The 13899-nt window shown below is 57.8% G+C and overlaps 1 long non-coding RNA gene across 1 annotated transcript in view; it reads left to right on the plus strand.

The window, feature by feature from the left end:
- LOC139826890 (uncharacterized) overlaps nucleotides 1–6374 on the plus strand; it is a 62696-nt gene extending 56322 nt beyond the window's left edge. Inside the window, exon 3 of the long non-coding RNA XR_011736998.1 lies at nucleotides 6339–6374. This is a non-coding gene — a long non-coding RNA (uncharacterized lncRNA). The remainder of the gene's footprint in view (nucleotides 1–6338) is intronic.
- The last annotated feature ends 7525 nt before the right edge of the window (nucleotides 6375–13899 follow it).

Genomic DNA, 13899 nt, shown 5'->3' on the forward strand with positions numbered 1-13899 from the left:
TTGTGACATCCCAGGACCCCCCATTGTCCCCAGAGCCCATTGTGACATCCTCGGCACCCCCTTGTCCCCAGGGCCCATTGTGACATCCTGGGGACCCCCCCTTCTTCCCAGGGCCCATTGTGACGTCCCAGGACCCCCCATTGTCCCCAGGGCCCATTGTGACATCCTGCGGATCCCTCCTTGTCCCCAGGGCCCATTGTGACGTCCCAGGACCCCCCATTGTCCCCAGGACCTATTGTGACATTCAGGGGACCCCCTTTGTCACTGGGGCCCATTGTGACACCATGGAGACCCCCGCTTGTCCTCAGGGTCCATTGTGACATCCTGGGCACCCCCCATTTTCCGCAGGACCCATTGTGACATCCTGGCCACCCCCTTGCTCCCAGGGCCCGTTGTGGCACCATGGGGACACCCCCTTTGTCCCCAGGGCCCATTGTGACATCCCAGGACCCCCCTTTGTCCCCAGGGCCCATTGTAGCACCATGGTGACCCCCTTTGACCCCAGGGCCCATTGTGGCACCATGGCAACCCCTTTTGTCCCCAGGGCCCATTGTGACATTCTTGGACCCCACTTTGTCCCCAGGGCCTATTGTGACACCATGGGGACCCCTCCTTGTCACTGGGGACCCATTGTGACACCATGGGGACCCCCCCTTGTCCTCAGGACTCATTCTCACATCCTGGACACCCCCCATTGTCCCCAGGGCCCATTGTAACATCCACTGCACCCCCTTGTCCCCAGGGCCCATTGTGACATTCAGGGGACCCCTCTTTGTCCCCAGGGCCCATTGTGACATCCTGGGGACCCCCCCTTGTCCCCAGGGCCCATTGTGACGTCCCAGGACCCGACATTGTCCCCAGGGCCCATTGTGACATCCTCTGCACCCCCTTGTCCCCAGGGCCCATTGTGACGTCCCAGACCCCCCCTTGTCCCCAGGGCCCATTGTGACGTCCCAGGATCCCCCTTTGTCCCCAGGGCCCATACTGATACCGTGGGGACCCCCTTTGTCCCCAGGGCCCATTGTGACATGCTGGGGACCCTCCTTGTCCCCAGGGCCCATTGTGACATCCAGGGGACCCCCTTTGTCCCCAGGGCCCATTGTGGCACCATGAGGACCCTCTTTGTCACTGGAGCCCATTGTGACATCCCATGACCCCCCTTTGTCCCCAGTGCTATTGTGAAATCCTGGGGACCCCTTTTGTCCCCACGGCCCATTATGACACCATGGGGAACCCCTTTGTCACTGGGGGCCATTGTGACATTCCAGGATTCCACTTTGTCCCCAGGGCTCGTTCTGACACCTTGGGGACTCCCATTGTCCCCAGGGCCCATTGTGACATCCTGGGCAACCCCATTGTCCCCAGGGCCCATTGTGACATCTGGGGGACGCCCTTGTCCCCAGGACCCATCGTGGCACCGTGGGGACCCTCCTTGTCACTTGGGCCCATTGTGACACCTTGGGGACCCCCCCTTTATCCCCAGTGCCCATTGTGACATCCTGCGGACCCCCCTTTGTCCCCAGGGCCCATTGTGACATTCAGGGGACCCACCATTGTCCTCAGGGCCCATTGTGACATCCCAGGACCCCCCATTGTCCCCAGGGCCCATTGTGACATCCTCGGCACCCCCTTGTGCCCAGGGCCCATTGTGACATTCAGGGGACCCCTCTTTGTCCCCAGGGCCATTGTGACGTCCTGGGGACCCCCCCTTTTCCCCAGGGCCCATTGTGACGTCCCAGGACCCGCCATTGTCCCCAGGGCCCATTGTGACATCCTGGGGATCCCTCCTTGTCCCCAGGGCCCATTGTGACGTCCCAGGACCCCCCATTGTCCCCAGGGCCCATTGTGACATTTGGGCCCTTGTTTGTCACTGGGGCCCATTGTGACATCCCAGGACCCCACATTGTCCCCAGGGCCCATTGTGACACTATAGGGACCCCCCCTTGTCCCAGTGACCATTGTGACACCGTGGGTACCACCCTTGTCCGCAGGGCCCATTGTGACATCCTGGGGACACCCCCTTGTCCCCAGGGCCCATTGTGACATCCTGGGAATCCCTCCTTGTCCCCAGGGCCCATCGTGACGTGCCAGGACCCCCATTTTCCCCAGGGCCCATTGTGACATCCTCGGCACCCCCTTGTCCCCAGGGCCCATTGTGACATTCAGGGGACCCCTCTTTGTCCCCAGGGCCCATTGTGACATCCTGGGACCCCCTTTGACCCCAGGGCCCATTGTGGCACCATGGCAACCCCTTTTGCCCCAGGGCCCATTGTGACATTCTAGGACCCCACTTTGTCCCCAGGGCCTATTGTGACACCATGGGGACCCCTCCTTGTCACTGGGGACCCATTATGACACCATGGGGACCCCCCCTTCTTCTCAGGACTCATTCTCACATCCTGGGCACCCCCCATTGTCCCCAGGGCCCATTGTGACATCCTGGGGACCCTCATTGTCCCCAGGGCCCATTGTGACATCCCAGAACCTCCTATTGTCCCCAGGGCCCATTGTGACATCCTGGGGACCCCCATTGTCCCCAGGGCCCACTGTGACGTCCCAGGACCCGCCATTGTCCCCAGGGCCCTGTGTGACATCCTGGGGTGCCCTCCTTGTCCCCAGGGCCCATTGTGACGTCCCAGGACCCGCCATTGTCCCCAGAGCCCATTGTGACATCCAGGGGACCCCCTTTGTCACTGGGGCCCATTGTGGCACCATGAGGACCCTCTTTGTCACTGGGGCCCATTGTGACATCCCAGGACCCCCCCTGGTCCCCAGGGCCCATTGTGACATCTGGGGGACCCCCCTTGTCCTCAGGGTCCAGTGTGACAGCCCAGGACCTTACTTTGTCCCCAGGGCCCATTGCGATATCTGGGGGACCCCCTTGTCCCCAGGGCCCATTGTGACACCATGGGGACCCCCCTTTGTCCCCAGGGCCCATTGTGACATCCTGGGGTCCCCCCTTTGTCCCCAGGGCCCATTGAAATGTCCCAGGACCACCCTTTGTCCCCAGGGCTTATTGTGACACCATGGGGATCTCCCTTGTCCCCAGGGCCCATTGTGACATCCCACGACCCCCCTTTGTCCCCAGTGCTATTGTGAAATCCTGGGGACCCCTTTTGTCCCCAGGGCCCATTGTGGCACCATGGGGAACCCCTTTGTCACTGGGGGCCATTGTGACATTCCAGGATTCCACTTTGTCCCCAGGGCTCGTTCTGAACACCTTGGGGCCTCCCATTGTCCCCAGGGCCCATTGTGACATCTGGGGGACGCCCTTGTCCCCAGGACCCATCGTGGCACCGTGGGGACCCTCCTTGTCACTTGGGCCCATTGTGACACCATGGGGACCCCCCCTTTTTCCCCAGTGCCCATTGTGACATCCTGCGGACCCCCCTTTGTCCCCAGGGCCCATTTTGACATTCAGGGGACCCACCATTGTCCTCAGGGCCCATTGTGAGGTCCCAGGACCCCCCATTGTCCCCAGGGCCCATTGTGACATCCTCGGCACCCCCTTGTCCCCAGGGTCCATTGTGACACTATGGGACCCCCCCCTTGTGCCCAGGGCCCATTGTGACACCGTGGGTACCACCCTTGTCCCCAGGACTCATTGTGACATCCCAGGACCCCCCATTGTCCCCAGGGCCCATTGTGACATTCAGGGGACCCCCCTTGTCGCCAGGGCCCATTCTGACACCGTGGGGACCCCCTTTGTCTCCAGGGCCCATTGTGACATCCTGGGGACCCCCTTTGTCCCAAGATTTCATTGTGACATCCTGGGGTCCCCCCTTGTCCTCAGGGTCCATTGTGACAGCCCAGGACCTTACATTGTCCCCAGGGCCCATTGTGACATCCTGGGGACCCCACCTTGTCCCCAGGGCCCATTGTGACATCCCAGGACCCCCCATTGTCCCCAGGGCCCATTGTGACATACTCGGCACGCCCTTGTCCCCAGGGCCCATTGTGACATCCTGGGGACCCCCCCTTGTCCCCAGGGCCCATTGTGACGTCCCAGGACCCCCCATTGTCCCCAGGGCCCATTGTGATGTCCCAGGACCCCCCATTGTCTCCAGGGCCCATCGTGACATCCTCTGCACCCCCTTGTCCCCAGGGCCCATTGTGACATCCTGGGGACCCCCCCTTGTCCCCAGGGCCCATTGTGACGTCCCAGGACCCCCCATTGTCCCCAGGGCCCATTGTGACATTCAGGGGACCCCTCTTTGTCCCCAGGGCCCATTGTGACATCCTGGGGACCCCCCCTTGTCCCCAGGGCCCATTGTGACGTCCCAGGACCCCCTATTGTCCCCACGACCTATTGTGACATTCAGGGGACCCCCTTTGTCACTGGGGCCCATTGTGACACCATGGAGACCCCCGCTTGTCCTCAGGGTCCATTGTGACATCCTGGGCACCCCCCATTTTCCCCAGGACCCATTGTGACATCCTGGCCATCCCCTTCCTCCCAGGGCCCATTGTGGCACCATGGGGACACCCCCTTTGTCCCCAGGGCTCATTGTGACATCCCAGGACCCCCCTTTGTCCCCAGGGCCCATTGTAGCACCATGGGGACCCCCTTTGACCCCAGGGCCCATTGTGGCACTATGGCAACCCCTTTTGTCCCCAGGGCCCATTGTGACATTCTTGGACCCCACTTTGTCCCCAGGGCCTATTGTGACACCATGGGGACCCCCCCTTGTACTCATGACTCATTCTGACATTCTGGATTCCCCCCATTGTCCCCAGGGCCCATTGTGACATCCACTGCACCCCCCTGTCCCCAGGGCCCATTGTGACATTCAGGGGACCCCTCTTTGTCCCCAGGGCCCATTGTGACATCCTGGGGACCCCCCCTTGTCCCCAGGGCCCATTGTGACGTCCCAGGACCCCCCATTGTCCCCAGGACCCATTGTAACATTCAGGGGACCCCCTTTGTCACTGGGGCCCATTGTGAAATCCCAGGACCCCACATTGTCCCCAGGGCCCATTGTGACATCCTGGGGACCCCCCCTTTGTCCCCAGTGCCCATTGTGACATCCTGCGGACCCCCTTTTGTCCCCAGGGCCCATTTTGACATTCAGGGGACCCACCATTGTCCTCAGGGCCCATTGTGCGGTCCCAGGACCCCCCATTGTCCCCAGGGCCCATTGTGACATCCTCGGCACCCCCTTGTGCCCAGGGTCCATTGTGACACTATGGGGACCCCCCCTTGTGCCCAGGGCCCATTGTGACACTGTGGGTACCACCCTTGTCTGCAGGGCTCATTGTGACATCCCAGGACCCCCCATTGTCCCCAGGGCCCATTGTGACATTCAGGGGACCCCCCTTGTCCCCAGGGCCCATTCTGATACCGTGGGGACACCCTTTGTCCCCAGGGCCCATTGTGACATCCTGGGGACCCTCCTTGTCCCCAGAGCCCATTGTGACATCCAGGGGACCCCCTTTGTCCCCAGGGCCCATTGTGGCACCATAGGGACCCCCTTTGTCACTGGGGCCCATTGTGAGATTCCAGTACCCCCGCTTTGTCCCCAGGGCCCATTGTGACATCCTGGGGACCCCCTTTGTCCCAAGACTTCATTGTGACATCCTGGGGACCCCCCTTGTCCTCAGGGTCCATTGTGACAGCCCAGGACCTTACATTGTCCCCAGGGCCCATTGTGATATCTGGGGGACCCCCTTGTTCCCAAGGCCCATTGTGACACCCTGATGACTCCCATTGTCCCCAGGGCCCATTGTGACATCCCAGGACCCCCCATTGTCCCCAGGGCCCATTGTGACATCCTCTGCACCCCCTTGTCCCCAGGGCCCATTGTGACATTCAGGGGACCCCTCTTTTTCCCCAGGGCCCATTGTGACATCCTGGGGACCCCCCCTTGTCCCCAGGGCCCATTGTGACGTCCCAGGACCCCCCATTGTCCCCAGGACCCATTGTGACACTATGGGGACCCCCCGTTGTGCCCAGGGCCCATTGTGACACCGTGGGTACCACCCTTGTCCGCAGGGCTCATTGAGACATCCCAGGACCCCCCATTGTCCCCAGGGCCCATTGTGACATTCAGGGGACCCCCCTTTGTCCCCAGGGCCCATTCTGATACCGTGGGGACCCCCTTTGTCCCCAGGGCCCATTGTGACATGCTGGGGACGCTCTTTGTCCCCAGGGCCCATTGTGACATCCTGGGGACCCCCCCTTGTCCCCAGGGCCCATTGTGACATCCCAGGACCCCCTTTGTCCCTGTCGAGGGTTAAGATTGCGGGGTGACAATCAAACCCTGGCAGATGTGTTGTCAACCTCCTCTCCCCCCCCCAATTCCCCCTTTTGCCCCTCCCTCTCCCCCCTTCCCACTCAGCACAGGCGATCGGGAGGGGAAGAAGCACAGAGGGGAGAGAGTTGGAAAAGTTCAAGATGTTTTACTGATGCTACTGATAAGAACAGAGAAAATGATACAAATATACAAAACCCATCTTGTAAGTCTGAGCAACTGCAGGGCAGGCACCCAAAGTCCTGGATCAGACTCTGCAGCCAACCGGAGCTGGATTCAGTCTCTCACTGGCCTCCGTTCGCAGGGACGACCAGCAAGGTCCTCTCCTAATGTCGGCCATGAGGAAAAAAGGGAGAAAGGGAAAAGGGGCGAGATCCTCGTGATCTCCCACTTTTATATGAAGTATTCACGTGAATGGAATGTTATTCACCGTTGGTCAGTCTCTCGATCACCAGTTTCTCGTTGCCCCTCTCGCGAGATGTCCATCTGTGCTTGTCAATAAGTTTGCATTCCCTTGCTGGGTTTAACCAAAACATGTGTCTGGTTCTCCAGGAAAATGCAGCTGACATGAAGGCTTTGGCTGACAGGCAAATTCACTAAAAGAGAAACTTGTTTTTAACAAAACCAGGACATTCCACCCCTTATCATATGACATTCACTGAATACTTAAACCTTATCAATACAATCTATCAATACAATCTAATTAATCACTACTACTATATGTATATACATATGTACATATATACACAGGAGTAATTAATCAGTGGACCATCCTTTGAAAAGTTCATTAAGTTCATTTTGTCACCACAGTCTCCCAGGGCAGGGAAAATGGTCCAAGTGCATCTCATGACCCCTGTTGGTGGGTTAAGGACACCAACTTCCAAGAAGGTGTCGGGCGCCACTCGAAGAAGCCAGCGCTGGTTTCATCACCATTGTCTTGATCTGAAAGACACTTATTAAACATTGTTAGTGCGGCAATTCACATCGTACAGTTCAGCATTGCATATTTTCACCTAAAATCCAATCCCCTTGAGGTGCACACCGAACTTCTCCATCCTTCAGCATCACCCACCAGGTGCTGCCAGGTCCCTGGGCAAAAACAATCCCACGAATAGGTTTGCCTGTGCCTGAGGCAGGAGGAACCCAGACTGCCTTTCCTAAGATATTTTCCATGTGTACTACAGGGACTTTATCTCCTTCTACAGTCCATAGAATTTCTGATTGGGCAGGCCCGGCTCGATTGGTTGATCCCCTGGTGTTGACCAACCAAGTGGCTTTTGCTAAATGTGAATCCCAGTTTTTAAAGGCTCCACCACCCAGTGCCTTTAGTGTAGTTTTTAACAAACCATTGCACCTTTCAGTTTTCCCAGAGGCTGGTGCATGATATGGAATATGATACACCCACTCAATACCATGTTCTTTGGCCCAATTGTCTATAATACTGGTTTTGAAATGAGTACCATAGTCTGATTCAATTCTTTCTGGTGTACCGTGCCTCCAAAGGACTTGCTTCTCAAGGCCCAAGATGGTATTTCGGGCTGTAGCAGGAGGTACGGCAGATGTTTCCAACCATCCAGTGGTTGCTTCCACCATTGTAAGTACATAACGCTTACCTTGGCGTGTTTGTGGAAGTGTAATATAATCAATCTGCCAAGCTTCTCCATACTTACACTTTAACCATCACCCCCCACATAAGGACCCCCCATCTAAGGACCCCCCAGTTGTGCCCAGGGCTCATTGTAACATATCAGGACGCCCCATTGTCCCCAGGGCCCATTGTGACGTCCCAGGACCCCCCGTCATCCCCAGGGCCCATTGTGACATCCTGGGGACCTCCCTTTGTCCCCAGGGCCCATTTTGACACCGTGGGTATCCCCCTTGTCCCCAGGGCCCATTGTGACATCCTGGGGACCCCCAGTTGTCCCCAGGACCCATTGTGACAACCTGGGGACCAACCTTTGTCCCTAGGGCCCATTGTGACATTCCAGGACCCCCCATTGTCCCCAGAGCCCATTGTGACATCCTGGGCACTATCCTTGATCCCCAGGGCCCATTGTGACATCCCAGGACCCCACTTTATACTGAAGGCCCATTGTGACATCCTGGGGACCCCCCCTTGTCCCCAGGGCCCATTGTGACGTCCCAGGACCCCCCATTGTCCCCAGGGCCCATTGTGACATCCTGGGGATCCCTCCTTGTCCCCAGGGCCCATTGTGACGTCCCAGGACCCCCTATTGTCCCCACGACCTATTGTGACATTCAGGGGACCCTCCTTGTCCCCAGAGCCCATTGTGACATCCAGGGGACCCCCTTTGTCCCCAGGGCCCATTGTGGCACCATAGGGACCCCCTTTGTCACTGGGGCCCATTGTGAGATTCCAGGACCCCCGCTTTGTCCCCAGGGCCCATTGTGACATCCTGGGGACCCCCTTTGTCCCAAGACTTCATTGTGACATCCTGGGGACCCCCCTTGTCCTCAGGGTTCATTGTGACAGCCCAGGACCTTACATTGTCCCCAGGGCCCATTGTGATATCTGGGGGACCCCCTTGTTCCCAAGGCCCATTGTGACACCCTGGGGACTCCCATTGTCCCCAGGGCCCATTGTGACATCCCAGGACCCCCCATTGTCCCCAGGGCCCATTGTGACATCCTCTGCACCCCCTTGTCCCCAGGGCCCATTGTGACATTCAGGGGACCCCTCTTTTTCCCCAGGGCCCATTGTGACATCCTGGGGACCCCCCCTTGTCCCCAGGGCCCATTGTGACGTCCCAGGACCCCCCATTGTCCCCAGGACCCATTGTGACATTCAGGGGACCCCCCTTTGTCCCCAGGGCCCATTCTGATACCGTGGGGACCCCCTTTGTCCCCAGGGCCCATTGTGACATCCTGGGGACCCCCCCTTGTCCCCAGGGCCCATTGTGACGTCCCAGGACCCCCCATTGTCCCCAGGGCCCATTGTGATATGCTGGGGAGCCCTCTTTGTCCCCAGGGCCCATTGTGAAATTCAGGGGACCCCAACTTGTCCCCAGGGCCCATTGTGACATCCTGGGGACCCCATTGTCACCAGAGCCCATTGTGATATCCTGGCGACCGCCCTTTGTCCCCAGGGCCCATTGTGACATCCCAGGACCCCCTTTGTCCCTGTCGAGGGTTAGGATTGCGGGGTGACAATCAAACCCTGGCAGATGTGTTGTCAACCTCCTCTCCCCCCCCCAATTCCCCCTTTTGCCCCTCCCTCTCCCCCCTTCCCACTCAGCACAGGCGATCGGGAGGGGAAGAAGCACAGAGGGGAGAGAGCTGGAAAAGTTCAAGATGTTTTACTGATGCTACTGATGAGAACAGAGAAAATAATACAAATATACAAAACCCATCTTGTAAGTCTGAGCAACTGCAGAGCCAGCACCCAAAGTCCTGGATCAGACTCTGCAGCCAACCGGAGCTGGATTCAGTCTCTCACTGGCCTCCGTTCGCAGGGACGACCAGCAAGGTCCTCTCCTGATGTCGGCCATGAGCAGAAGGGAAGGAAAAAGGCAAAGGGGAAGGGAAAAAGGGACGAGATCCTCGTGATCTCCCGCTTTTATATGAAGTATTCACGTGAATGGAATGTTATTCACCGTTGGTCAGTCTCTCGATCACCAGTTTCTCGTTGCCCCTCTCGCGAGATGTCCATCTGTGCTTGTCAATAAGTTTGCATTCCCTTGCTGGGTTTAACCAAAACATGTGTCTGGTTCTCCAGGAAAATGCAGCTGACATGAAGGCTTTGGCTGACAGGCAAATTCACTAAAAGAGAAACTTGTTTTTAACAAAACCAGGACATTCCACCCCTTATCATATGACATTCACTGAATACTTAAACCTTATCAATACAATCTATCAATACAATCTAATTAATCACTACTACTATATATATATACATGTGTACATATATACACAGGAGTAATTAATCAGTGGACCATCCTTTGAAAAGTTCATTAAGTTCATTTTGTCACCACAGTCTCCCAGGGCAGGGAAAATGGTCCAAGTGCATCTCATGACCCCTGTTGGTGGGTTAAGGACACCAACTTCCAAGAAGGTGTCGGGCGCCACTCGAAGAAGCCAGCGCTGGTTTCATCACCATTGTCTTGATCTGAAAGACACTTATTAAACATTGTTAGTGCGGCAATTCACATCGTACAGTTCAGCATTGCACATTTTCACCTAAAATCAAATCCCCTTGAGGTGCACACCGAACTTCTCCATCCTTAAGCATCACCCACCAGGTGCTGCCAGGTCCCTGGGCAAAAACAATCCCACGAATAGGTTTGCCTGTGCCTGAGGCAGGAGGAACCCAGACTGCCTTTCCTAAGATATTTTTCATGTGTACTACAGGGACTTTATCTCCTTCCACAGTCCATAGAATTTCTGATTGGGCAGGCCCGGCTCGATTGGTTGATCCCCTGGTGTTGACCAACCAAGTGGCTTTTGCTAAATGTGAATCCCAGTTTTTAAAGGCTCCACCACCCAGTGCCTTTAGTGTAGTTTTTAACAAACCATTGTACCTTTCAATTTTCCCAGAGGCTGGTGCATGATATGGAATATGATACACCCACTCAATACCATGTTCTTTGGCCCAATTGTCTATAATACTGGTTTTGAAATGAGTACCATAGTCTGATTCAATTCTTTCTGGCGTACCCGGCCACCAAAGGACTTGCTTCTCAAGGCCCAAGATGGTATTTCGGGCTGTAGCATGAGGTACGGCAGATGTTTCCAACCATCCAGTGGTTGCTTCCACCATTGTAAGTACATAACGCTTACCTTGGCGTGTTTGTGGAAGTGTAATATAATCAATCTGCCAAGCTTCTCCATACTTACACTTTAACCATCACCCCCCACATAAGGACCCCCCATCTAAGGACCCCCCAGTTGTGCCCAGGGCTCATTGTAACATATCAGGACGCCCCATTGTCCCCAGGGCCCATTGTGACGTCCCAGGACCCCCCGTCATCCCCAGGGCCCATTGTGACATCCTGGGGACCTCCCTTTGTCCCCAGGGCCCATTGTGACACCGTGGGTATCCCCCTTGTCCCCAGGGCCCATTGTGACATCCTGGGGACCCCCAGTTGTCCCCAGGACCCATTGTGACAACCTGGGGACCAACCTTTGTCCCTAGGGCCCATTGTGACATTCCAGGACCCCCCATTGTCCCCAGAGCCCATTGTGACATCCTGGGCACCATCCTTGATCCCCAGGGCCCATTGTGACATCCCAGGACCCCACTTTATACTGAAGGCCCATTGTGACATCCTGGGGACCCCCATTGTCCCCAGGGCCCATTGTGACATTCAGGGGACAGCCTTTTTCCCTAGGGCCCATTGTGGCATCCTGGGGATCCCCTTTATCCCCAGGGCCCATTGTGACATCCTGGGGACCCCCTTGTCACTGGGGACCCATTGTGGCACCGTGGGGACCCCCCATTGTCCCCAAGGCCCATTGCGACATCTCAGGACCCCCCAGTTGTCCCGAGGGCCCATTGTGGCATCCGAGGACCCCCCTTTGTCCCCATGGCCCATTGTGACACCATGGGGACCCCCTTTGTCACTGGGGCCCATTGTGACATCCCAGGACCCCCTTTGTCCCCAGCTCCCATTGTGACAGTCAGGAGACCCCACTTTGTCCCCAGGGCCCACTGTGACATCCTAGGACCTCCCTTTGTCCCCAGGGCCCATTGTGACATCCGGTGGACCCCGTTGTCCGCAGGGCCCATCGTGGAACCATGGGGACCCTCCTTGTCACTTGGGCCCATTGTGACACCATGGGGACCACCCCTTTCTCCCCAGAGCCCATTGTGACCTCCTGGGGACCCGCCCTTGTACGCAGGGCCCATTGTGAAGTCCCAGGACCCCCTTTGTCCCCAGGGCCCATTGTGACATCCTGGGGACCCCCCTTTGTCCCAAGGACCCATTGTGACATCTCAGGACCCCACTTGTCACTGGGGACCCATTGTGACACCATAGGGACCCCCGTTTGTCCCCAGGGTCCATTGTGACACCATGGGGACCCACCTTTGTCCCCAGGGCCCATCGTGACACCATGTGGACCCCCCTTGTCACTGGTAACCCATTGTGACAGCATGGGGACCCCCCCTTATCCTCAGGGCCCATTGTGACATCCTGGGCACACCTCATTGTCCCCAGGGCCCATTGTGACATCATGGGGACCGCCTCGTCCCTCTGGCCCATTGTGGCACCGTGGGTACCCCCCTTATCACTCGGGACCCATTGTGACACCATGGGGACCCCCTCTTTCTCCCCAGGGCCCATTGTGACATCCTGGGGACCCCCTTTGTCCCCAGGGCCCATTGTGGCACCATGGGGCCCCCTTTTGTCACTGTGGCCCAGTGTGACACCCCAGGACCCCAGTTTGTACCCAAGGCCCAGTGTGACACCGTGGGGACCCCCTTTGTCACTGGGGCCCACTGTGGCACCATGGGGACCTCCTTTGTCGCCAGGGTCCATTGGGGCACCATGGGGACCCCTTTTGTCACTGTGGCCCAATGTGACATCCCAGGACCCCACTTTGTACCCAAGACCCATTGTGACACCGTGGGGACCCCCCTTGTCCCCAGAGCCCATTGTGACATCCTGGGGACGCCCTTTTTCCCCAGGACCCATTGTGGCACCATTGGGACCCCCTTTGTCACTGGGGCCCATTGTGACATTGCAGGATTCCACTTTTTCCCCAGGGCCCGTTCTGACACTGTGGGTACCCCCATTGTCCCCAGGGCCCATTGTGTCACCCTGGGGATCTCCCATTATCCCCAGGGGCCATTGTGACGTCCTGGGGACCCCCTTAGTCCCCAGAACCTATTGTGACATTGCAGGTCCCCCCTTGTCCCCAGGGCCCATTTTGAGATCCTGGGGACCCTCCTTTGTCCCCAGGGGCCATTGTGACATTCAGGCAACCCCTCTTTGTCCCCAGGGCCCGTTGTGACACCATGGGGACCGCCTTTGTCCCCAGGGCCTATTGTGACGTCCCAGGACCCCCTTTGTCCCCAGGGCCCATTGTGACATCCTGGGGACCCACTTTGTCCTGAGGGCCCATTTTGGCACCATGGGGACCCCTTTGTCACTGGAGCCCATTGTGACATCCCAGGACCCCCTTTGTCCCCAGGTCCCATTCTGACATTCAGGGTACCCCACTTTGTCCCCAGGGCCCATTGTGATATTCAGGGGACCCGTCTTTGTCCCCAGGGCCCATTGTGACACCATGGGGTCCCCCCTTGTCCCCAGGGCCCATTTTGACATTCAGGAGACCCCACTTTGTCCCCAGGGCCCATTGTTGCATCCTGGGGACCCTCCCTTTTCCCCAGGGCACATTGTTACGTCCCAGGACCCCACTTTGTCCCCAGGGCCCATTGTGATGTTCCAGGACTCCCCATTGTCTCTAGGGCCCATTGAGACATCTTGGGGAACCCCCTTTGTCCCCAGGGCCCATTGTGATGCCATGGGGACCCCCTTTGTCACTGGGGCCCATTGTGACATCCCAGGACCCCCTTTGTCCCCAGGTCCCATTCTGACATTCAGGGCACCCCACTTTGTCCCCAGGGCCCACTGTGACATCCTAGGACCTCCCTATGTCCCCAGGGCCCATTGTGACATCCAGTGGA

Source organism: Patagioenas fasciata, unplaced genomic scaffold (assembly GCF_037038585.1).
Source record: "Patagioenas fasciata isolate bPatFas1 unplaced genomic scaffold, bPatFas1.hap1 Unplaced_6, whole genome shotgun sequence".
Taxonomy (NCBI): domain Eukaryota; kingdom Metazoa; phylum Chordata; class Aves; order Columbiformes; family Columbidae; genus Patagioenas; species Patagioenas fasciata.